At 38.9% G+C, this 25970-nt stretch overlaps 1 protein-coding gene across 1 annotated transcript in view; it reads left to right on the forward strand.

The window, feature by feature from the left end:
- The first annotated feature begins 1106 nt into the window (after nt 1-1106).
- Nucleotides 1107-25970, forward strand: part of LOC107093615 (microtubule-associated protein 2-like) — an 85452-nt gene continuing 60588 nt past the window's right edge. The window contains exon 1 of the mRNA XM_015388795.1: nt 1107-1247. The gene's annotated coding sequence lies outside the window, so the exon portion shown is untranslated. The remainder of the gene's footprint in view (nt 1248-25970) is intronic.

The following is a 25970-nucleotide window of genomic DNA, read 5'->3' on the forward strand; positions in this document are numbered from 1 at the left end:
TGAAACAGCTTCCAGCGCGCCTGCCAATATGTTGTGGTGAAAAAAAAGAAGAGTGGTCTTCATGGAAAGTCAGACGGACAAAATCCACAAGGCGTGGTGCTAAACTTCTGATGCAATGAGTGGTGAAAAATAATCAGTTCTCTATTTTTACTTACTGTTCAGCAACCAAAGGTCAGCATCTCGAAGCATTGTCCTCCTACATGGCCTGGGGATGATAGGAAAAATAAAGAGTAGATTTTTTTAACATTGAGTAGAGGAGTCCATATGAATGAGTAGTCAGAGTCTGGATGTTAAGCTGAGAGTCAGAAAGGCAACAAGACCATTGACACTAAAGATGCTTGAATAACCATCCAGTTTAGTTCCCCATACCAGGAATTTTCTGCGGTTTGAACGCAGCCTTAGGTATTGGATTTTGGTAAAAGAAAAAAAATTACCAAGTTTAAGTTTCACCTCTAGGTGCAATTGATCTGTGAATGTATGTTTGTTTTTTGTTTTTTTTTTTACTTTTGACTGAAGTTGATTTTTTTTCTAATTGCGTCTGTCATGCACCTGTAAGCTGTACTGTCTGACCTTTTCCAGTAGGTGGCAGCAGAGGAGCGCAGAAACTGAGGAGAATGAAGAAAGTGTTGGTTTGATTTGAGTCTTTTATATCCGGATAGAAAGATAGGCTCTCTGTGGAATGACTGATGCTTAAAATGATCCATTGAGATATTTTGAATCTTGAATGAAAACTTTTCTTTTAATCAAACCCCTTTTAATTTAGATGTAATGCCATTTCTAGTTGGAGCTGCAGAGAGCATCTCCACAATCACCTACAGGACACTGCTCTGATGCCCCCCTCCTTTCTCACATCCTGGCCCCCTCCTCCCTTCTTCTCTCCATCTTTCCTCAGCAACAGCCACACCCCAATGCTCCAGCCGCACAGAGAAAGGAAGCTTTTAAATCTGTTAGGCAGTAAAATAATAATAATAAAAAAGAAAAACAGCTTAAACTTTGAATAACCATGAATATTTATAAAGCTGTGCTCTAACAAATGCAGCATCTGTTGAATATGTGTTGCCAAGCGATGCTGCACAGGATTTAAACGGGATTCCCTCCTTCCTGCGCATATATTAGCGCGTTTACGGTAGCTCAATTTGCAATAGGGAGGGACCTTAGGGCCAAACAGCGCTCTCATTGTCACTGCATCCCCACTCACACACACAGGGGTATTAGTGTCAGAGCCGCTCAGCAGCTTAAACCTGCAGGTAAGGCACCAAAACGGATTCATTCATATCATTTTTAATATAGCTGTAGACATTTTTCTACGCACAATCCTGCAGGAATAGGCAGTTTGGACGCGTTTTTACGCAGCGCTTGGATATGTAAAGTTTCTAAACCAGTGTGTATTGTACTGTTGCGCTATTTGCAGCTATGTAGATCAATTTTAATGTATGTTTTTTATTTTTAAAGCCATTTTCTACCTCTAAATTATATGTTTTAGAGGTTAAAAAAGGACTGGTTTTGATTTGGTGATGTTGGTGCGTCTCCGCCGATGCGCTACTGTTTGCTGTCGTTGCCTCTTTTGTTCTGGTCCACGCCTGCATGGTGCTGAAAAGCCGGCTGCGGCATCCACTGCAGCAGATAAACCAGCTTTTAACGGGAGGAAGGGATTGGGATTTAAGGAAGGATGCATTAAAAAATGTAATCATGTTTTGCACGTTCTAGACATGTTTAGTCTGGGACCACATATCTAAGCAGCCCTGCCCAGGAATGATAACTGGCTGGCACAAGCAAAAGGTTGCATTGCTTCAGATGAACCGGCATGACTAGAAATCACTGGCGTTCACTCTGCTGACTTATTACCTTTCTGGATTCTGCATTTTTGCTTGGATTTCCCTGAAGATTTCCTTGTCATCCACTGTACAGTAGCTTAAGATCAAAGTGCAGTGCTGCAACAGAGGCAGACTGTGATAAAGTGAAAAAGGCTGTAAAAAAGAAAAAAAAAAATCATTTTTTTGTGTTTTAATAGAGATCCTGACTGAAACATCATTGATTAAAAAAATTTCTACTTTAAATTGTTTTAAACAAGTAGTAATACCTCTTTAAAGATTTAACAATTTCCAAAACTATTTGCCTTTATAATCCACATAACTAAGTTATAAATTGCAGTGTCATGAAACATGGTGATGGCAGGATCATGCTGTGGGGATATTTTCCATTCGCATTGGGACTGGTGGACAGATTGAAACAGCCACTGTGGACCTGCAGCTTAATCTGTGCCCAGGTCAGCAAGAACATGGTAGTGGCAGCATCATGCTGTGTTTACAGTTTTAATTGCCACAAATTCTGATTCTGATTAAGGGGTTCTAGATACCACTTTAAAAATCTTTTGTATTTTATTTTTTTTTTTGAGAGACATCGATATAACAATTTTAAACTTGTAACATTAAAGAGACGTTATGTATGTTTTTACTGAAAATTGTCTTTAAAATAGCCTTTTTATTTGACACTTAATGATGAAATATATTGTTTTAATTAGCAGACTGACACCTCAATAGTTCAGCGCAGACGTATCTATAAGGCTGTAGCATATTCTCCTGAATTACTTCGGTTGGAAGTTCCTGCGCTGTTCTTCGGATGTGACGGGAATCATGTCCGTGTTGAATTGGTCCGAACGAGCAAAGAAAGTTTTGGTCCCAGGTGGCAGTATCACTAGAAAACTCTGTAAAGCGTCTTTAAGGAACGAATGAGATGTTACCAAACACGCACTTCAATTTAACACCATAACCATTTGTACTAATATCAATAACAGAACTGAAACTTGTTTTTTTTAGTTACATCAGGCTAACATTCGCATTATAGGACAACTAGTTAGTACTGAAACTCTCTTTTAAACATCTTAAAGAGAGTTTAAAACTCCCATGAGTGACTAGTGTATGAAATACTTGTAATTGCCATCTTCTGGGTCATGGGGGTAGTGTCAGCAGAGACTCCAACATTTCCCTATCCCCCAGGCATCTCCTCCAGCTCTGATTGGGGAAGCCTAAACGCTCCTAGGCTAGCTGAGAGGCTGGAAACTCACCTGGTATGTCAGTATGTATTAGCGCGAAGGTTGTGTTGAAAACGCGGACTGGGTTTTTCTCAGCATGGTATTTTTATATATAAATAAGTGGAATGGAGTTGATTTTTAATGTCCGTCGTCTTTTAGCGTGAAAAATTGGGGATAAGGAGTGTGAGTCTGTGAAAACCCTTAGATGCCTGAGTCTCACACCCAATGGGTGAGAGTTGGCAGCCCTGAAACAACATCCTCAGTTAGTACAGCACTAGCCTGGGTGCCATTCCGAACTTAGTCCCGCCCACAACGTTTGAGGTCGGGAAGTTTGGTCTGGCATTGCTCAGTAGTAGCGCGAGTATGCTAGCACAATATCTTGCGGGCCAATCAAATTGGGCTTTATAAGATGATGGACAGATGATCAACAGTAACGTAATCAACCACGTCACCAAAGCGCGCTTGGGTGACAACAACAATGGCCGCCGCTGGAGAGTTGAGGTGTGTAGATTCTGCTATTAGGTCTGTTCTAGAAGATATCGACAGCAGGGGTGTAAATCAGATCCATCATGGCGATTCGATTCAGTACCGATTTCCTGACCCTCGATTATTTTCGATACTCAAGAATACACCACGATTCGATTCGATTAATCGGTAAAAAATTTTTTATTATTATTTTTTTTTTTTTACACCTTACAGGCTAAACAAAGTTTTAAGTTTGAAATAAATCAATGAAAGCTGTAATATCGTTATGCATTTTTTTTTTAGAAACAACAGCAAATAACAGAAGTAGAAACGTTGCATCAAAAAATACTGCAAAAATACTGCAGAAAACCAGTGCAATGATTGCAATTCAATAGAGTGTCAACGTCCCCTTGAGAGACGCTCCGCTGCTCCTCTCCCAAATTGTAGATGACCGCAAACAGCGCCGCAGACAGGAGGCCAGCTTGTTTTGTTTTTATGACCGAAATTGCGGAAAACAACTCGTGAAGTTTGACCCGTTAGAAGAGCGAGGTGCGCGAGAACGCTGGGACCCTTTTTCCACCTGGAGCGCCGCTCTTTTTGGCCCTCATGTCCCTCCGTCGTCGGACTAAACTCGCCCCCACTTCCTCACCGCCTCGGCCGTATCTAGACCCACAGCATATAGCACAGACCACGCTTCAATATTGAGCATAATTTAAACATGTCTGTGTGAAGCTTGTTGCAACACACTGCTGTAAGAGTATAACCAGGAAGCGAGGTAGGAGGGCAAAATAGGTTTAGCACGGGAGGGAGAATTACGCCCGGGAGGAAATGGATAAAAATTGACCGGAGGAAAAAAAAAAATGAATCGATTATCTTGCGGACGTGTCGATGCATCGGATCGTTGGCTTTTGGATCGATGCATCGATACAAAACGATTATTATTTACACCCCTAATCGACAGCAAATTAATTTTAAAAGAGGAACAGAGAAACGCGATCAAGGCTCATCTTCTTATTCTAAACGTGCAACTGCACGCTTTAATTTTTGTTGACAACAACTATGCGTCGCTTAACATACGTCACGCACTCCTTGCTCTTATTGGCATTTTTTTCCTGGTTCGTTCAAAACACGCTCCATAATCACAGCTCTATGGAGCAGAATCAGACTCATATTCTGACTAGAATTGAGTAGGACTACGTCAGGCTAGGTCAGCACCCCCACCCCCTTCAGAATTAAAACCTGTAGGGTTGTGTAGTATTTCTAATGAAAAAATAAAGTGTATGTTATGCCAGTTCTAACCTTTTTTTTGCCCTTTTTTATGTTAACAGACACGGGAAACAAAAAATAACAAATTGTGACAAAGTTTGCAGTTATAGATCAAAATAGAAATGTATTGTAAAATAATAAAATAGATAATGTCCTTATCCACAAAGGAAATCTATGTAGCAATCGACACAACCCTATGTGAAAGCCTGATTACAGAAAATAATGCATTCTGGAATACCTTTGTGTCTTTAAGGTAGTGTTGTGCAAAAAATGTATTTTATGAGTGGGATTAATAATACTTTGAAGTTAAGAAAATTAGTGTAGCAAGGAATTCGTAAAGAACTACTTTCCCTATGTAACACAGATTAAGGGTTTCTCAACCAAACAGAAGTTGACTAAGTGCATTAACACAGCAGGCTAGTTGTGTGGCAAGTTTTATCCACAGCCCTCCTCCCATCGCACCGGATTTGTTTGAGTCTAATCACTAACAAGAGTAATTGAAATGACCCTAATCAGGAACCAACAGGTTGTGTTGGTGTCAGTCTTTAAACTCCAGGTTTTTTTAGGTGAAATTTGAGTGACCTGAACATGTTGGTGACCACAGGGAACAGCTGATCCTCCCTTCAAACTCCATTACGAAGTGATATCTTGTGTCAGTTCTTGTTAATCTGTTGAAGTTTTTAAAACCACAGCAGCTTCCCCATATAGAAATAGGTTTCAAACCTTAGATCAAGGTTTAAAATAAAAAAATAATAATAATCGGTCATGAGTTTTGGGCTAAAGTGGTGAACAGGATTTGGGATGCGGCTCAGTCTCCTGCTGCTCTACCTTTCAGAATGGTTTTGGACCTCAGGTGCTTAATGGGAGGTGGCAGAACTGTGCTTCAGGAGGTGATTTAGTCTGGACTGTCAGAGGATTCTAATCCCATTTAGATACGTCAGAGAAGCCAAACAGCACACTGACCTGGATAAGCCTCTTGCTCCTTCACCTACTTATTGTAAGATCCACTGCCTACCTAAGATTATCAGCATACCTAAACACAGCAATATATATATGGACGCTGGTAGAAGATCATTATATTGGAATAGTTTATACAGTTTGAAATTTCAGGTGTAAAAGGACATGTAAAGCTAAGGCCTTGGTGTCTTGATTCAGTGTGTCATGTCCTTATCTGGTGCTGAGATCCCCTCAATGACCTCCTTGCTTACAGCATGGTTTTTCTAGCCATTCATTCACACTCTTTGCCCTTGTACCAGAGCCCCATCCATGGCTGACTGACGGCAAGTTTCCCCAAACGAGCCCTGACAGCCAGTGTCACATTTCATTCCTCACGGATGATGCTTTCTGACAGAGAGGACACTCAGCGCGAGGCATTCTTTCTCAATATTCTCACAGGCTTTTAGATTTTGGACTTTTTTTTTCAAGGAAACTTTGTTAGGTAATCTGTGAGGTCTCACAGCTGCTTGAACATAAGAGGGTGTAGAAAAGAGAACACATTTCCTGGAGTCAAAGGGTTGGCCTGGCTCAACTCCAGCAAACCCACTCCATCTGCATCCATGTGCCTCCGAACGCCCGCTTTTCCTTAAAAGTAGGTTTCTTGTTTTAGAGCCGTGTGTTCGGATGCATTCCATGCCAAAAAAACAACCAAAAAAGCCCTCCATGTTCACGCTTGGCTGTAACAGAAAGTTTATGTGTCTCTGTCATTCTGCTTTTGCGTACTCTGTGGTTTCACACCCCTAATTGATGCTGAGAACTGCCAACAACTGGGCTGTTGACATCTGATGGATAATGTAATGGTGGCGCCTGCAGCTACACATTTAGTCATGTTGAGCCACAAACTTTAGCGTACTACTTTATTGGGATTTTTTTGTGATAGAGCAACATGATGGATATTTTTTTTATGTTTAACAAATGAAAATCATGTGTAATGTGTTAGTAAACCTAAACTGAATAATGTTACATTGTATAATAACGGTTTAATAATACAAAAAAAGGAAAAGTGATTAATTAGTGGAGCTTATGAAGGGTTCACTAGTGTTTATGTCTCATTCATTTTACAGCAGGCCGGAATTATTTTCTTTGTTAGCCCTTGGCTTTCACTCCTACTCCCCTCTTTTGCTTTCTCTCTCTGCATTAGTTTCCTGGCATTTATGTGCAACAAAACATGTTATAGCAAAGTTATAATAATTATAGGTAAAATGGAGGATTTTGGCAATTTTTAAAAAAATCCTGCCCTTTCCACTTAAAAAAAAATGCACATGGCCAACCCTGTACCTGCTCCTGAGAGAACGCCTATAAAATGCCTGCAAGAGCCCATTTCTCCTGGTTCATATTTTGCTTAAAAGTTGCTGTTGGCATCACTCATACTGTGCGATTTTTTTTCAATCGTTGCACGCATCTGCTGCTCACACTGTACGACTAAACCCTGCGTTTAGTCGTACAGTGTGAGCATTAGCTCATGATTTATATTCGGCCCGACGCTGTGATGCGATATACCTGCTCACACTGTACGACTAAAAACCACTTCGGACTGAGCTCCGCAGTGAGATGGCGCTGCTCTGTAGCTCTCTATCCTGAAGCTAAACAATTAGAAGAGGGATATTAAGCTCAATATAGTGAACTGCGCTACCTTAGCAATTTGTGCAATTTTGTGCTGAGGGTCCTAGAAAGAAAGGGCAATGACGTATTTGGAAAAAGGACGTGGCTGCTGCAGTCCGTTAATTTTGCAGACAGAGGGCATTTCACTCATTTCACTCATTCTTGACCAGGAGGTGGTCATGAGAGGCTGATCGCCCCTCGTAACCCCCTGTACACTACACGACTCACAATGCACGATCAGGCTGAAAGTTGGGCCGATCGCAAGATTCTCGCATGACTGGAAAATTGCCCCGAAAATCGCACAGTGTACGCCGAGCTTTACTTTCCAAAAGAGGATTTGCAATTTTTCCGCTATGTCAGACTCACCACGGGTAAGTGAAAATGGGGACGAGCACGTAGGACGGCCTTACGTAGAAAGATAACCAGAATGATTGACACTTATTTTGATATTCCAATCGGACAAAGAAAATTCTCCACTATACCTTTAAGAGTACAAAAACTGTTTATTATAAACGATACAACCTATTGCCCATGAGAACAGCATGTTTTTATTGAAATTACTCAATTCATATTAATGATGCATAGCTATAGTTGTTAATAGTGGATCTCTTATCCATTAATATTTAACAGTGTTTGATAATTGAGAATAAATACATCAAACTATAATTCATTGTTCTTTTACTTTCGATAAAACAAGGCCAGTTTAATCTTAAAGAACAGTTTCTAGTTGGGCTTCCAGGTTTGGAATGAGGAAATTTAAGCTCGCTTGGCTTTCCATTTTGTTGAAAATCATAATCATGTATTTGCTGTAATAATAGGTTGTAAACAGCTTCGAAATAACTTCAGCTCATGTTTTGTGTGAGCTTGTGTTCCATCCCTGCACTTTATTTTTTTTTTTTCCACAGACCCATTCTTCATTTTTACTTCTGTGTTTCTCCATGTAGCCTGTGGTCCTGAAAAGGCCTCTTGAGAATCATAAGTTTCTGCCCTTAACATGTCCATCAAACCAGGAGCTATTTAAAGCTTTTGTGACCAACAGTGGGAAGAAACCACAAATGTGCTGGGGCTTTTTCCTGAGTGGACCACGGACCTCTTGTTAGCCGGGTGGCTAGTTGTCAGCTAAGCTATGTGGGTTTTGGCCTTTATGGTTTCCAGATGTGAAAGCCAAACAGTGGGGTTGTTTTCCTCCTCATCCTTTCACAAACAGTCCACTGGCAGCTGTTTTACTCCAACACATAGAGTGAAGTGTTCTAGAGGACTCAATGAGGGACATTGTACTGTAGGACTGTTAGCACACATTGAGGCTATCAGGTTTCTGATTGGTTTGTGGCATCTAAGTCTTCATGTTTCTGAAGGTTTGAAGGGGAGTGCCATGGAAGTAAATCCCCTAAGGATTCATGAGTAAATTGCTTTTTAATGGCTCAAAGCTTTAACATGTCCTAACAGTGTTAGCACAAATGCTTGAGTGCATCTGCCGGTCAGGGTCAGATTTTGGGATAAATGGGATTCCCGCAATCATGGGAATGTCACACATGGCTGAAGAGCCAGAGTGAAATGTTGGAGCGGATGGAGGTGTGAATCGGTGGATGATATGTTAACTTTTTGATTGAATGGACTTCTTGAATAGCTCTACTAAAGAGATTGTACTAAGGTTGAGACTGGAAGAGAATTAAGGGCAGGGTTTTGTTTATTAACGTACTTATATATGTATTCAAACGTTGTAGATACCTTTTTCTTTTTTTTTATCTTCCACCTATTAATGATTGAGTGAATTAATCAGACCAGAAATATGTTGCTCTTGTACTGCACTGCAACAGGCCTCTCATTTAACAAGCATCCTCCAGCTCTCCTGGACTGACTGTAACGAGTTGTTTGGAAGCATTAAGCATGGCTTTATTGGGGCCATCAAGGGCCCCCCTCACCATGGGAACCTCTGCCATGGAAACCAGTCCCTGAAAGGAATGACCCCTTCAAGTACCACTGTGTTTGTATCTCTGTTTAGTAAGAGGATACAGGCATTCTTTTGTGTTCATTTTGACCTGGGAATACTCTGAGTAAAGCGAAACCTTTGACCTCTGGGCCTCAGATTCCTCTGACTGGTTTTATACATCCAAAATATTTTAAATGTAAGAAGTGAATAAACTGCCATGTTTGATTTCTGTTCAGAATAGAGTCCTAGCCATCTCAATACAAAGCAGTTGTTAGAAATATCCAAAATGTGTCTACTTATAGTCAAATCATTGAGTCAGTGAGCATAAATCTTGGTAGAATCTTAGTTTTTTATTAGCACTATAAAACAGATGTTAAAGAGACTGGAAAGAAAGGTTCTCCTCCACAATGACATTCGTGATAGACCATACAATTAAGGCAAACAATTAATCAAGCACAAATTTAAAACCTTCAAGGTTTAAAACCTCTATTTAGGGTGCTGGGCGTTCATGGATTTACTATTAAATATTTGGTCATGATCCATATTTCATCACCTTATGGTACGAACGTAAACTGACTTTTAAATCAAAAGCTCTGCCTTTTGGCTCTGCTCTCTATCCAGTGCAATACTACAGAACAGTACAATATCTTGTCCACATGAGGCAGGAACTTTCCACAAACCAGAAGTGGACCTTTTCCGGTCAAAGTCATGGTCTCTGTGCAGCAGCCTTTTCCCAGCTGCTGCACACTCTTCTGCAAATCTAACCAGCTTGTCCTGCAGTTCTTGGTAGGAGGGAGCCAGCAGAGCCAAATCATCCACTGGTCCCCATACCAGACACCCTCAGGTCCTTGGCTGTTCCTGCAAAGCCTCTCCATAAAGGCTATAGACAGACCAGTGACAGAGGGCAGTTTTGTCGTAATTCTACATGCACTGGGAATTGGTTCGACAATGCAGTCGCTTAACAGTGACTGGATGGGCCCCAATAAAAGGCCCCGGACTCTGCCCTCCTAACCCTCACAGGGCACCACATGGGACACGGTCGAATGCCTTCTCCAGGTCCACAAAACACATGTGGACCATTTGGGCAAACTCATAGTGTATGTACTCTTGAGCACCCTGCAGACAGTGTAGACATGGCCCAGTGTTCCAGGGCCAAGACAAAAGCCTCACTGCTCCATCTGAAGAAAAGAGAACCTGATCTTCTGGACTTCTATAAGTTGGTTCAGGATCACCAGTAATGAGGATGTAGTGTAATTCAAGCTTTTTGATTCCAATATATAATTAATTTAAATTCCTTTGAAATCTTTACATTTCTGTACAATTTCCATTTCACTCATGAAACTTGTTAAATACAACAGAAAATACGCTAAGAACGTCAATGTTTAGACTTTATGGGAATGAAATGGTACAAAGCTAAAATTGGATGAGACAAAATGGTAATGGTTAAGCAAGAAACCGACAAATTGGCAAAAAAGACTAATTGAACCATAGTCGGTACAACTCCACTGATGAGAACTCATGCCGTATTATGCTGTTACCAAGTCTGCACCTAAATATTAGAATGTTTTTGGCAAAGTACTGTTTCATGGGATAGGTAGTAGATGTCAGATGTTTGACAATTTCATGTCAGAGAGGCATAGATTCTTCTAAAAAATGTTTTGCCAGTTAAAATGACTTTCAATGTCCTACTCAATGTAATTTCTCTATGTAAAAGAAACATCGGGTCAAGAAAATGTTGGGTATTCCAGATCATTACCAACTTCTGCTATTAACCAATCTACATCTGTTTCCAGTATCATTGAGGTCTACTGTGGCACAACATTTCAGAAGTATAATCCGCAACTTCTTTTTTTGTTGAAACGGCACAGTTCAAGTATCGCTACCTTGTAAATGTATGTCACAATAAGAACTTGATGTGTAAGTAGTGGATCCATTATCCTCACATTTCTTTTTCCTTCTTGATGTTCTTTTTTTCAGAAACCTTTCCTCAATTCAAGCACTTGTCTTTTCAAGCTTTGCTTTCCATTTATGTGTTATTCTAAACACTAATTGGCGATCTGATTCAAGCTCAGTCTGTTTTATAGGAGGTAAGCCTGTAGGCTTTCTTTTATACCAATAGTCTTTTATACCAGTTATGTCAGGCTTACCTGAATTCATCATCATCACACTTAAACTTTTGCTACTCCCAGGAATACAACCAAAGTTTGTTTGTTTTATGTGTTTTTGTACTCTCTGTAGGGTATGTGTTTTTGGTTTTCCTTGACCCTTTTGTAACATGGTTATGTCATTTTATACAACATTTATCTGATAATTTGGCCTTCTGTTTTGTTTTGCTCTTTTTGATGGCAGACTCGATTAAAGTTCTGTACGATTTTCTGTAAATGTTGAAAACGTATGGTAATAGCATAATACTAATTAAACCTCAAATTATTTGAATATTTTGACTATTTTATGTAATATTTTGCAAAATCTATGAACATCTTGATAATACAGTAAATGTGTTGTTCTGTATAAGGATTTACTGTAAAGTAGCCTTTTTTCTCAGTTTTTGCTATTGCCCTGGCCTGCCTGAAATTTTACACACATTTAATGTTTACTTACCTTTCCATGAAGGCGAACTGCTTATTAGTCGATTACAGTTGCTCTTTTTCCCATGTCAGTAACGGAAAACCATCAGGATGTTTTTTTCATGCTGTGGTGGGTTTGAGGTATGGGGGATTTCTAAACACCAAATGCACGTCCATTGTCCATACCTGTATGTTGTTTCAAGTACAAACATTTTAGTCTTGAAATTCAAAGCACAGATTGTGCTCACCTTGATCTTATCTCAGACTCTGCCATGTCTGCAGTAGCTTTAAACCTGTTTGTCAACTCAGCCTTGCTTACCAGCTACTTTGCCTTTATATTTCAAAAATATCTAAACTGAAAATGGTGGAATCACCAGAATTAGGATTATTTATATCCATTGGCTCTCTGGCATTCTGCAGGTGTCAAGTTATTGATTTTTTTTTTTCTTTCCAGAGCCCCCTGTCCTTCAGCTTACCTATCCTCTGTGGGGTAGCCAGAGGAGCAGGGGAGTGCCTGAGGATGTGCGAGGCCTTATTGAGATGCTAATCTGATGCCATCTGCTTTTCTAACTCATGGGGTGGTTTCATAAGATGCCTTCCAGTCCTTGGCTGCCCTATTGGATAATGCACCTCATAGAAGCTGCCAACACATCGCTCTAAAAATTGGTCTTTAACGTAGGGGCTTACTGAAAAGATTCATTGAACCTTCCGTCTATTTCCAGGGGCAGCGGACCTCTCAATAATAGGCTTGTTTTTCTGCATGACCCCTCACATCACTCAGTCAAAGAGCCTTCCGGCCAGACGAGTAAATCACGTCCAGAGCTGTGTGCCGTGGGTTGCTCCCAACTGCTGCTTTATCAAATGAAGCAGATGTGATTTACATGTAACTTCTGACTTGTTGGAGTTTGGATTCCACTCAAGAGTGGGAACACTTCTCAGACATGTTTTCTGCGTGGCTGCACCTCAGCGGGTGTCTGTGTGGGATTTTGCTTGGATTTGCAGCTCTGGGATGCCATACCCAAGCAGTTCTTGGCAATGACTGCTGGAACCTGGTTTGGTGTTTTGGTTTTAACCACTTGAATAAAGACAAATTGTGGTTATAATCAATCAAATGAGACTACTGCAGAAATGTGGTATGCTTTTAGTGACTAATTTGAGCTTGGAAGAAATTCTAATGCCTCAATAAAGAACTGTTAAAATTTCTGATGATCCTAAGTTTATATCGATATAATTGTAGGTTCTCTTAAATAACGTCAAGAGAATCAGTGGTCTAACATTTTTGTTTTAGTCTAAAAAAGAAGCTTGTAAGACATTCATCTAAAGAAATATCATAAGGAAAAGTCTCAGCAGGATTTGGAGTCATTCCAACTATTGTGGCCCTGTTCATAACCTAACCAAGGACCGACGGGGGTCCTGTTTAGGGACCACTGGATTTCATTGCTTCTTTTTTCATGTGACATGGTCTTGCTGACTTCCTCCTGACAAGACCTACAGTATGCACTTAGGTGTTTTCAGCCTAGTGTGATGTAGCCATGATAAGGATCAAGTCAGATGCTTTCATTAGATATGGAGTGAGGAGCTTGATCATTCAGGAAGGCCTCAAATTAGAGACACTTTTCCTCCACATTGAGAGGAGTCAGCTGAGGTTGCATGGTCATCTCTTTAGGATTCCCCCCGGACACCATCCTGGCATGTCCCACTGAAAGGAGACCCAGGAGATGTCAGAGAAAAAGCTAGAGGGACTGTATTCTTGGCTGCCCTGGGAATGCCTCTGGCTTTTTCCAGCCAAACTGGGGAAGGTGTCTTGGGATAGAGAAATCTTGGGTTCTCTGCTAAGACTGCTGCCCCCTTGACTCATGCCCAGATAAGCTGAGAACGAACAGGAAAGAATATTTGGAGTATTTTTTTAGACTCTACAAGTTATTTTGCAGATTTAGTGTCCTTAGACCAGGGGGTGTCCAAAGTTGGCTCTCGAGGACCTGATTTTTTTAAAAGTTGTATCAATTTCTAATCAATGAGGTAATTCCTACTGGTCTAACACTATACATGTAGTGTGGACTGCTGCATGGTACATTTCGGAAGAAATTGTGATAAGTGAGGTTTAACAAAAGGCAGTTAATTAGCCATCAATAGAAATCAGCAACGCTATAGTAGGGAACATCTAAAACTTGCAGGACAGCAGCCATCAAGCATTGACTATGGACATCCCAGCCTTTGATCTGCCATATTATGCCAGGCTTGCCCTGAATATGGTTCAGTGTGGCAACTGTGCAAATGCATTTCTTAAGGAATCCAAAACATTAAAATCAACATATTGATTTTAATGGTCCAGTTACCAAGGCCTTGTGGCACTGTGGAATATTCTGCAAGAAGGAAGTGTGGCCACATTAATTAACTAACGTGACTGATTTTTTGGCGTTATTGTTGTCAGTATTTTGTCAATCTTTACTGAGATTCCATACTAGCACATAACCTTTTTATCTGATAAAACCAAAATAACCTAAATTGACCCCTCTTGGTCCATAAAACCCTTGTTGTTATGTTACTTGTATGAGTGTCTAAAACCTTTGATGTTTATTGATACTTTTAGTCTTTAAAACTCCAAAAGCGTCAAATTGTGCAGAGGCAAACATTGCAGCTGTTGAAAAACTGTGTATAAAAAAAACACCAAAGTCATGGTAAAATTGTCCTGAATGTTAAGTCTAAAAACTGGACTCCATTTGTTCTAAAGGCTGTATACTTTACATGTCGACAAGTTTGAATAAAGAAATTATGAAATTCGAAGGAAAAACGTAGGATGCAGAGATACAGAAACTTTCCTCCGATTTGATTTTTCTTTCCATTTAACATTTTTGTCAATAACAGATGTATAACATAATAATAATAACATATATTTCTCTACTCTTAACTCAGCGAAATAATGACCACATCTAGACAATGTTTCCTTTTCCCAGTGAAGAACCCCACTGTTACACATGATGATAGGAAAAAAAATCTTATTTAGTCATAATTAGGTTTGTTCTCAAATTGTTATGTAAAACCAATCTAAACATAAATAATGTGAAAGTATAAACAGCAATGCCCGATGCACAATTTTTCTGCTTTGATGAAAACCATGATAAACGTCTTAAAAGTAGAAACCTCACCCTCCCCTTCATATGCTTTTCCCACTACAGAGAACTGATATAAACAGGAAAGCAGCATCTCAGATGCTTGTTCCCACTACTAACTCATCTCAGCCTGAGCTCCTTCCGACCTTTAGGACTTTATCGGCATCAGCTCCTATGTTCTCTAACTTTGCTATTTCCTGAGCAGGGCGGCTTCCCTGTCAGCACACACATAAAGCAGAGCTGGAGATATCCGAGACGCTTTAATCTGCCTCCATATCTGAGTAATGAAAACACAAAAACGCTGGGTTTCGTCGAGCCTGCTCTGCATCATTCCGTCTACACGTGTTTTGCTGTGGCGTGTGTGAGCCAGCGTCTGGTGTAGATCTGTAAATCTGTGGTGACTTGCAGTCATTTGCTTTCCAGACTATTTAAGTCTGGTGCTTAAACTGACAACAGCCCTGCTTGGAGGAGGTTGTCCTCGACACATGAGCCTACCTTTGCTAGCGTCTCTCTGAGGGGGGTCATCCCTTTGTCATCTCTTTCTTTTTAAGTCAACAGAATTTCTGTTTTAAATAGAATATATTAAAATCTTAGCTTTAATTCCAGTGCAATAAGTCAGAGCGGAATAAAGATTAGCTCCACAATTAAAGTTTTTTTAGAGCATAATTTGAGTTTTTTATTCTTTAGAAATAAATGTACTTTTAATGAAATGGCACTTGTGTAGCTGACAAAGCTTGTTAATGCAAATATAATCATGCTAATGATAATTCAATGACAGCTACGTAAAAAAACCTAATGAGTGTCTGAAAAGAAAGAACTCAAAATAAAACCTAGTGGAAGAAAACCCCCTGCATTCTTGCGTTAACAGGTGTCTGGGTGTGATAGTATCATGGTTTGAACAATACAAATCTACAAACAATATTCTTTGCAAAGGACTAAGTAAGTGTAGGAAAACTTTAAATTTCCAATTAAAAGGCCTACCACTGGAGGTGAACAATGTTAGCTTCCAAGAACGTTTGAACGTTGCGAAGTTGTAGTGTAGCTAAGGAAAGTAGCAAGGACCATAAATACAGGGCATGTAAAGGGAATATGTCATTAGTTAATGTTTAATTTACAAATATGACCACTGTTATTCAGTCAGCAGGTACCTAGCTGAAAAGTTTGATGTTAAAGGTATGCCATAGTTAGAACCTTTTTAGAGGCTGTTTCATAGTGATGCTAGCTACCTTAAATGCCTCTCGTAAACCCTTTTAAAAATATTTTGCCCTCTTTGCAAAATTAGACAGCAAGGATAACCCCCTTTTTAACCAGAAGTTGCTAATAAGCGATACAAGTTAGCATACTGCTCCCAGCTAACTTCAGGATCACTACCTAGGCAATGGCAGCTTGGCACCAATGGCAGCTTGTCGGGTGTCTAACTTCACAAAAAATACCACTACGTAAATTACATTAATCTTTTTATATAGTCAATTTACCTTGGAAAAAAGATGTTTGACAACACACTATAGAACTATATATTGCTGTGTCATTTCTTGGTTTTGTTAAATAGGCTAACATAACATCCATTACTAGCCTACTCCAAGGTGATGCTCTTTTTGACTTACTGCAAAAACATTTTTTAAAACATTTTTCAGTTATTTTGGTGGTGCTAGAAAGACATTAAAAAGTGTTTCACTACTGGGTTTTGTTTCATAATATAAGGGCTACTGCTAGCTACCTAAAATGATTATTTTTTTAGCTTTTTTGCTTCCATACTTTATATTTCACAACCTTTGCGGGTCTGTTTTGTTTAATTCGATGCCAAACAATGTCCAGGTTTGTTGTCAACTTGTTTAATTTCTGAAACCCAGCTGCCAGTGGCATGCTTAATCATCACTGTCCTTGGTTCTTCTTTCTTCTAATTTTATTTCCCAAAAAGTCGTAACCATGGTTATTTAGCCTGGTGTCATGAAAACAAAATCTTACTGCTGCCTAGACACTGCATCCCCTAGCTGTGAATAATCACTTGGAGTCTATTTTCATATCAATTAATTTTGCTATATTCTTCAAGCAAAGAGTCAAAGTAAGACAGAGAGTTTGAGAAGTTTCATTTCAGACTGAGCCTCAGACCAAAAGCTTCTGGGTTGCAGAGGATAATCCTGACAGATCTTTTTAATATCATGTTCTGGAGTGGGACATAAAGGCAGATCTGAGTTTACAACAGGCCATAGCTGTAATCAGACAGACATGTCCTGAGCTGCTGCTGGCTCCAAGCATGTAGATGTCAAGCTAAGTTACTGATGAGTGAACTCACCCTTGAGTCGCTCAAGTGCAAGAAGTCATTACAATGCCAGCATGCCAATCCTCCTGTTGGTTCATTGAACCTGGGACTCCTCACTTCATCCTGTTTCATTAACAAATGTTATGTGATTTTAATACCTATGCTCTCAGAGGGCCTTGAAACGATACCACCTCCTCATTTGTTCCATCTAGTCGCTTACTATGACCACAATATTGCTGTATTGCTTACTCTAATAGCCTGCACTCTGCTAATACAGGAGGTCAGGTTTGTAGAGGTTTCCTGTGTGGACAGGAAGCCACTCAATGAGGCTTTCACCTTGGAGTACTCTAAGAGGCATTCTGTGTGAGCTGATTGATTGGTTATATTTTCCTACATTATCACTTATATTGACACGTTGCGCACCAAACCTCCTAATGCTTGTTTGTTTCTTTGCCTAGAGCCACACAGATCATTGTTAAAGGATGAAAGCACTGCATGCAGATTATAAGCCTTTGTCCTAATCCTTCCCAACATTCAGTTCGAGGAAAACTATTTCTTTTATTTATTATGCTGGAAAAATACAACTTAAGCAAATACAAAAGACATATTTCATAATTTGACAAGTAATACCTTCTAATTTAACCCTTTATAGGGCACTCAGTGAGCCAATAGTGTTATCGGAATCCAGGACAAGACCGTATTACCTTTACCTACCTTACATTAAAAAAATATGGATATTTTGATGGCAAAAATGTCAATGTAATAAAAAGAAACACCAACTGCCTGATTATATTAAGAAAAATAACAAAAGTGCTTCTATAACAAATGAATGAAAAACACTCTGAGAGTAAAAGAAATACTTTTTTTTTTTGGTACAACATTTCCTGAGCGGCATTAAATCTGATCCTGGTACTTAAATTTTTTAGTTTAAAAATCTAAAAGTTTCAATTAGCTTTTTACCTTTTTTTCTTGACTTGTTAACTCAACTTAATTTACAGTAGTTAATAAATTATTCAAGGGCTCATTTAATTGGTCAAATGCCAAAATGAGATGTACAGCCATGTAGCAGGATCTTTGCTGAATGGCTGGATATAGATCTTGTGCTTCTAGAATTTACTGAGGGAAAGGGGACTCCATTTGTAGGGGGTATGCAAGTGATCAAAAATTTTAACTTGTCCTATAAAGGGTTAAAAACTACCACTTCCGCACTTTGTGGCAGCCATCATATGCTAGCTAGCAATGGTTTTTATGGGGATTTTCTTCATGGAGGAACTTTGAGTCCTTCTTTGTAGAAGAGGTTTAAATACGTCACATTTCAAGACTTTCAATTTTGTTCTGGGGCATTATCAGTATGCGTTATACTTATTAATACTTTAAATTTCCTTAGATTTTACGTACAACCACCTGAAATAAAAGGCGATACAAATCCAACCCCAAAGTTCCTTTGACAGTCATGTCATGAATACGCTCTTCTGGTCTACCCTTTTGCTGATGATACACAACTATTTCTTAATGTCAAGGACAGTATTGTATTAATGGTATTCAGATTCGCATTTTACTCCAGCTAACTGCCAAAGTTCAGACTAATATTTGTGGCTAGACTGGCAATAAATGAACTCACTTCCATTTTCTTTAGCGTGGAGTAGCGTTGTTAAAAGTGCAGATCTGTACAGCGTATACCCTAAATTGCGAATATCTCCTCAGATGAAAAAACCTTATTTTAATAACTTTTTATCAATGACATTTAAAATATCTACTTCACAGTTTTAATTTCTTTACTTTTTATTCAATTAGGAAAACTACAGGGCATAAAAATCATACTTATAGTTCTCAGGACAAAAGTACAACACACTAGACACTTTAAACCAAACTGGAGCAAGTTATGAGAGCCATGCTTCATTCATTCACCTTTGAGACATCTAATGTTAAGCCTTAAATCAAAAGATGATTGGTTTCTAAAAAACATAAAAGGACCTATTTCATAAAACATAAACTGTTGATGGTTTCCCTGCCAACAAAAACATGACCTTCACAAATAAACTGCATTTGCTGTAATATTATGTTGTCACCTGAACCTAGAGTAATCTCTCTGTTTGCAATGCTATGCAGTAAAAATGCAAAATATTCTCTAATTGCCTATATGATGACTAATTAGTGTACAGAGTGCTTTTGATACCAATCGGAGTGAACAAAAAGCTCCGGATGTTTACATAACTGTGTCCTGGAGTTGCATAAATGGTCCACTCAGAGCTAAATGGACTGAAACACACACACAGGGCCTGTTTGTAACAGCCGAGGATTTGCTCCCCATAAAACGTATACGTCAAAACATGCCGCATGAGGGCTAACTGTCTTCCCACCATCAAACAGGGCTGAGAATCAACCATTTATTCCCAGTCGTCCTACTGTGACTCATTCTGAAAAAAGTGCTGACTTTCTGGTTCTGGGTCCTTCACTGATGGGGGAGGTTTCCCATTCTGCTCCTGAATGACAGACCCTGGCGTGTTGTTGGCTCCATCGTAGAGAGGAGTTTGTTTATTGGTGTTAACGCTCGACTGCACGTTGGCATGTCGTGCCATCGACCTGCCGTGCCAGGATGTGGGCTTTTCCTGACATATTTAACCGAGTAGCGTTCTGCACCCTGTTGATTTACGTCCTTTTCTCCCGCTACAGGAAAAGAAAAAAGTCCCGTGCAGCTGGCCTCTGCCTGTCTCTGATGATTTCCAGAAACTTCCGCTCTTCCCTCAGCCTCAGTGACACGTGTCTCTCCTCCAAGCTTGTAAAACACAGCCTGCTAGCGTTTGATGACAAAACAGACAAAAAACTAATTTACAGATCTACCTTTATCCTTGGTCTGTTTGCAGTCTTAAAATCGATTTGTCGTTTTTCTGGTCAGATAAGGGCTCCTGCCCTCAGCGTCTGACCATAGTGCTTCCTGTAAAGGTGCTAATTCAAAACAGATGGCATGTGGATCCTTTCAGTAGATTAAATTAGCCATTAATAGGAGCAAGTATGAAAAACAGGGATTTCAATGGTTAAGATTCCATATACTTATGCTGTGATCACATCAAATGCATTTTGAGCATCAAAAAGGCATTCAAAGCCTCATCTAGGATGCTTCTGCACATTAAATTCAGACAAACAGACGCATCTGATGCGTTTTGCAGGGTTCTAGAGTACCTTGGCTGTCATGATCGGTTTAACAAATCTGACCCACATGCAGAGAAACCACTCAGACAGCACGGAAAAAGTTTAACAGGTTTATTGAAGGAGTAAATATGAGTTGGATCTGGAATTCAGTGAGTTGGTGACCCGGAACTGGAAGTGAGAAGGGAAGTTCAACAGTCTTTTCAGGTACCGTGGGAATCTTGGAAGCTCTTAGATTTTGCAAGGTTGGGACTCACGTTTGAGGAGGGCCTTGTTAGTCCTTGAATCCAGATTGTGTGGTTAATCCAGAGAATAGTGCACACGTTGGAGGGCAGACAGGCTGACAAGCGTTGGACTCGGAGGAGTAATGGAGCGGACTGTCACTCGGATTTCTGATGGGTACTTGAACGGAACATGGAGGTTTTCACCTGCTCAGTGTAACTCGGTTTCTCCTTCCAGGGGGAGAAGGTTCAGGAATCAAGTAACACGGGAAAGCTTCTGGCCGGGGAGCAAAGACAAAAAAACTCGTTAGACTCAGAGAAACGAAGCTAGGTTAGACTCAGCTAATCTCAGCTTGGCTAGAGTACCCAAAACTGGCAAACACTCTGGCATTGAGGTAGTGACAGTGCACTGCTCAAATACTCCTCCAGATAATGATCGAATGAGCCGCAGGTGTGCAGGGAGGGACAGCGAAGACAGGAAACCTCCTGGTGGTGGAAAACGGAGACACACAAACAGGCCACAAAAAAGTAGATTCCCAACATTGTCATATAGTGGAGAGACTAGTCTGGCTTTATTTGCTAGAAAAGTAGGGGAGAAAGCAATTTTAAGATGTTTTTAAACGAGAAAGTATACCTCAAAATGTAATCTGAGCAGTTAGTTTATCAGAATTATGATCCTACTTTTAAATTTTCTAATGTAGCTTTTCTGCGCAGCAGATTTTCGCAAATTGGTGGGTGTTAGTTCTGGGAATCCCCAGCTACAGCTTTCATAAGCTGTCCAATCATTTGGGGATTTTCTGCTGCTATTTGTCTTGAATACAAGGTAAAATAAAGCGGGACATACAGTGTGCGATATTTTCAATCATTGTCGTCAGCTACAGCTCAAATTGTACAAAAAAACCCAGAAGATTTTCAAGTTCACAGCTCACAATGTATGTTCTTACACCGTATGGGCCGAAGCTCTGATGCGATCTTATTGCTCTCACTGTACGTCCAAAAACCACACATAATTTTCAGGACAGAAAGATTAGGCTAGTCGGACTTGTCCATCTGGAAGTAGAAGAAATGCGTTGTTCGCACTTGCACAGTGCACGAGGTTCCTGTAAAACGCCCAGTAGACGCTTGTAGCTCTGCTTCAACAGCAGAATTTTCCCAGGAACACTTAATGAGGGCCGACTGAAATTTAACCATGTGCGATTTTCTCCCGACCTTACGATTCCTGATGGGAGGTGGTCGTAAGAGGCTAATCACTCCCCCACTGTTTCACCATGGTTTGCATTCCTTGTACACAAAAAATACATTCTATTTTTTTGTCTAACCCTAGTGCATTGTAACCCCTTTACATATATATTCTTGTTAATTTGTTCATGGTATAATGCTGACAGCTCTGAAGGAGGAGAGATTACGATTTGGATGGAGTGTCTGTATCCCAGTCAGCTTTTCTATTTGGTTGAATGAGCAGCAAAAGTTCAGATTTGTTTTAAACCTCAAGCTTCTAATGCTTTGGACATGGTTGAGGAGCGACTGCACTTGAAAACTCACAATGCATTATGTGCCACACTTTTAAACACTTTAAGATGCAGAGTGCCAGACAGTCGAGTACAGTATATTACAACCACATACCCCATAATATAAAACATCTCTGCTCGTGGTATTTATAGAATCCCCACAATCATCCACAACATTTTTGGATGCTGAATTAAGTCACACGGTAATAAATAAAAAAAAAACGATGAATATTTTGTAATTTGTGTATTGATTACAATCTGTACATATACTAAAAATGCAAAAACAATGCATCAGATACACAAATAGTAACTAGCTTTAAAGTGCTACCTTAACTTTGAGGTTTATTTCTTAATATTTGAATTATTTTCACAGGAAAAATGAAAAAATTTCCCAAAGATTAATAAATAATATGCTGGATATTTTGCAAGGATAACCATGAAAACAACTCTTCTATGGAATGAATTTTGTTCCAGTATTGTTGCAAACAAAGATCATAATCTGTAAATGGACATTTTAAAACTACCGTATCCAGAAATAAACTTTTTATAAAGATTCTCATTAGCTTTTTTCACTGATTTTATTTGTTCAAAATATATTTTTTTTGTATACATTTTTTCAATATTTTTACAGACTGTATGTTTTTGAATTCAGTTTTTTTTATATAATTCTTTTGAAAATTGCTTTCTAATAATTACGTTTTATTCATTTCAAGCCCAATACAAATTCTTACTGTTAACCAATTAAAATGTTGTTGATAACATCCAGCAGACAAGAAGAAATGCGTCTTCGCTCCTCACTCTGAAAGAAAGTCCAACCCAGTAGTGACAACAATGTGATCTGTGAAAAGTAATTTGAAAAGAATGACATTTTTAAAACTTAATTTAAATAAAAGAAAACAGAAATTGCAAAATATAAAGTTTGAATTAGAAATTCTTTTGATTAAAACATTATTTTTCTATTTCTAGATAGATATTTTTTTATTTCAATTTACAAAACAACTTTTACAACAATAAAGGAACATAATTCACTCCATACACTCCCTGTTAGTAAAAAGCAGGCTGTAATTTCTCCATGAAGTAAAATAGGACCTCATACAGTAGCCTGTTTTCAGCTCAGAGCGGGTTGTGGGGATGACTTCAAAGCGCCAGGCTACACCCTGTGGTTTGCGTAAAGTCAGGCACACCACCCGGCAGACAGTTAATATATACAACACACTCTGTAAATCTAAGACTGGCACACACCGTCTGACTTTTATTCAGGTTCATAAAACAGACAAGTTTTCCTTAATGCCTTTGCATCAGTCTTGTGTTTTCACTTCATCCCTATTTCTTTCTTTTAGCCTTTTCTAACAGGCCTCTCAGGGTTATTTCACATATGAGGAATTTTCTGTGTCCTGCTTTTATCAGAGATGAACAGCAGCCCAACAGTAACACACCCCAGGCCCTCTTTAGCCATTTTGGAAATACATATATATGTGATTGATGAGACAGAATGTTTTCTCAGAAGGGTGTCTTTCTAGAAGGTAGAGTGGGGGGAAAAAATGACCTCCAATCCATACCATCGAATATTTTATCTGTTTACACATTTCAGGCAATTTGTCACGATTTTGATTTTTACCAGCTGGTCTCTGTGATTGTGCGATGCTCACTTTAGACTAATGGACTGCCTGTTATTTGCTCTCAGTGGTAATTACTAACTGAAAAGCAGGCTTTTCATAAACCACTTAGTTTTCTTTTTTTTTTATGCTTTCGGGAGCTTTTCACAAACTGTGTTGCAGTCGTGCCCCCTGAGCAATAATAAACAGTGAGCCCGTCATTGTGCCTTTTAGAGGTAATTGCAACAACATAATAAAATCCATTGTTTTTTTTTCTATAAGCATTTAAAAAAGAGAGTTAAGCGGGTCTGTAGTTTTACAGTGAAGGTATTAGCTCTTTTAATACAATTTCTGTAATATAATTAAATATTTAGACTATTTAAGTTCAGACTGCTTTGTAGAGAATAATTTTAAACCATGCTTGGTTATGAAGGGGATCATTGTTTCTTGAAACTATATGAACCAGATTAAGTTAGAAAAAATTTTTGGATTATGAATCAAGATATGGAGTGAATTTTATTAAGCCTGTATCTGGTTAATTAAACACTACAAAATGTAGAGAAAGGAAGTTAAAATGTGTTTAAGACATTCAGCCAGTTTGATGACAATCTATAATTCATAAAATTATTTTATAACTACACCGTCTTCTCATCAACAAAAAAATAAAAAATTTACTTTTCTGATTAAAATCAATTTGGCTCCGAAGAGGAGAGTAAATAAATAAATGGTGCAAAGGATAGATACCCTGGGTAGTATGTTCTGTTTATAAACTTTGTCGTCAAATCATACTAATTAATGAAAAATGTACATCTGTGCGAAAAATCTTCAGTCAGTAAATCAATGAAAAACTCTTGAAACCTTTTTTTTTCTTGACAACTATGTTTTGTGCAAACAAAACTGTTTTAAGAATAAGTTAAAGGACATAAAAATACCACCTTTAAACTACTTAACACTCAAAATATGATTGCTTAAAATCTGCTAAGTATCAGATTTTAAGCAATTCCATCATAATATATCATTTGGTTATAGTAATCTGTATTAAACCCTGCAGATTACATGTTCTTAGTTCAGCTCATTCAAGATTTATAGATTAATAAATCGAATAAAAGCCTTCTGAGATAATTTATTTACACTATTTTTGAGTCAAAGTAGGATTTTCAAAGGTTTTTTTATGCTCATTTCATTTAAATCTAACTATTTCATTACATTTTCTACCATGGCTAAAATTTTGGGGAAATAGAGTGAATTAGCAACGGTCCTAAAGCTCAGACACAAGCACCATTATTGAACCTAATTTATGATTTTGCAGCTGGTTAATAACAGAATCATTCACCATGGATTAAAGTGATTTCACATGAAAACACATGACCTGTGTTATCAGCAAGGACCCTTGCTAATAAATACATTAAAAAAGGTCTTGTGTGTCTAAGTGGTTTTGAAGCTTTGAGCATGCTAGTAAATCAATGCAGATCTGTTTAATTCAATATCTTAGATCCAAATTGAATTTAGTGTATAAATAACTGTGTGATGAAATGTCCCATATTCTCACCAAAAGAAGCTTGTTATTTTGGAACTAGAAACAAATGTCTGTTTCTGTCTTGTTTAATCGTGTTCATTGATCCAGTCCTCATACTTCCTGCCAGAATAAGCGATTAAAAGATCCAAGTCTGGGTGACGGCATTAGTACAGAGCTAACTTTAAGCCTTAAAGGCCAATGCACTCTATGCAACAAGCAAACACATTCTGCTAAACCTTAAAACAGGAGAACAGACATTTGTCTTGATTAAGGTTGATTTCACATAAACCATGACTGGTCCAATTTAAATGGACCTGTATTTGTTTCCTCGTCCACCTTAATTCTTATGTTTTAAGTAGGATCAGATACACTTAGGAAAACCCAGACAAAACAGCAGAGACTGTTTCTGAGTTGGTTCCAGACTGCTTCAGACCACTCTGGGCTGTTTCTCCGTGGTTGTAAATAAAATTAAAAAACCCCACTCAATTCAAGATTAGTATAATACTATAAAACATGCCTTTTTTGACCTAATGAGCCACCATAACACGGCCTGTAGGGAAAAAGGGGATGAAATCATGTCTTTCCTAAAATTCTTGCTACCAACATGCCATCCTTCCATCCATCTTTCCATTCATCCATCCATTCATCCTTCCAACTATCCATGATCCATCCATCCAAGCATCCATCATCCATCCATTCAATTATTCAACCATTCATCCAACCATCCATCCATCTACCATCCATTGGTCCATTCAT

The sequence above is a fragment of the Cyprinodon variegatus genome, unplaced genomic scaffold (assembly GCF_000732505.1).
Source record: "Cyprinodon variegatus isolate N-32 unplaced genomic scaffold, C_variegatus-1.0 Scaffold435, whole genome shotgun sequence".
Classification (NCBI taxonomy): domain Eukaryota; kingdom Metazoa; phylum Chordata; class Actinopteri; order Cyprinodontiformes; family Cyprinodontidae; genus Cyprinodon; species Cyprinodon variegatus.